Below are 905 nucleotides of genomic sequence, written 5' to 3'. Positions count from 1 at the left end.
GGGTTCCCTACAGACCTTAAAATCCCCGCACCGCTCCCTCCACCCCAAATAAATTAAGACGTCGCCGTATTTGGGTTAAAATCGCTCTCAGGCTGGTCCCTATCCCCATTCTTTCTGCCTTGGGACACTAACCACCACCTTTCGTCTTTTTTCTGCTTAAAACTCTTTACTGACCTCTCCTCTAACCCCGCGCCTTTTAAAGTCCTCACCCGTGAAGTGGGTCCACGACCTTTCCGCCATTCAAGCCTCGCCCTTGTGGGACCCCAGTCCTGGACGTTGCGCGTCCTCTCGTAGGGTCTGGGATTCTGTAGACCCCACCCCTCTCCTGAGGCGCCACCTCTGTCGTTCTCACACGGAGTCTTCCTCAGGCCGGGGTCTTCTGCTCCTAAGCCTCTCCTTGGCAGTCACCTCCCGAGGGACAAGGGGGTGTAACAGAGAAGCAGGAATTTAACAGGGAAAGCAGAGGCGGAGCAGAGAGGGGGAAAAAAGAGGCAGAAATACGTGGAAATTGGGGACACTGAAAAGATTGGGAGAAAGGAACGACAAGTGCAAGAAGTTACCAGAATGGAGCAGAACAGGTAGAAGAGAAGGAACAGAGGGAAGAGGGGGAGAAGAGCAGGAGAGGAGAGGGCCACAAAGTGATGAGCTGAAACCCAGGCGGAAACATGGAAAAGGAAGGGGAAAAAAGAGCTAGAGAGAGAAGGTGAGAATGAGAGGTATGTACGGAATGAGGGAGGGAAACACTGCATTGAAGAAAGACGGGATCCTGGGTCCGTGAGTGGTGAGGTAATTGGATATGGATGACTAAGTTGTGACGTGTTGATTTCTCATTAAAATCTAATACATTTAAAATTTGTTTAAATACAGATGAGGAGAAAAATGACAGAACTCCTGTCGATAAAGCT

Source organism: Propithecus coquereli, unplaced genomic scaffold (assembly GCF_000956105.1).
Source record: "Propithecus coquereli isolate 6110/MARCELLA unplaced genomic scaffold, Pcoq_1.0 Scaffold196, whole genome shotgun sequence".
NCBI classification, from domain to species: domain Eukaryota; kingdom Metazoa; phylum Chordata; class Mammalia; order Primates; family Indriidae; genus Propithecus; species Propithecus coquereli.
This window is presented reverse-complemented; position numbering follows the sequence as displayed.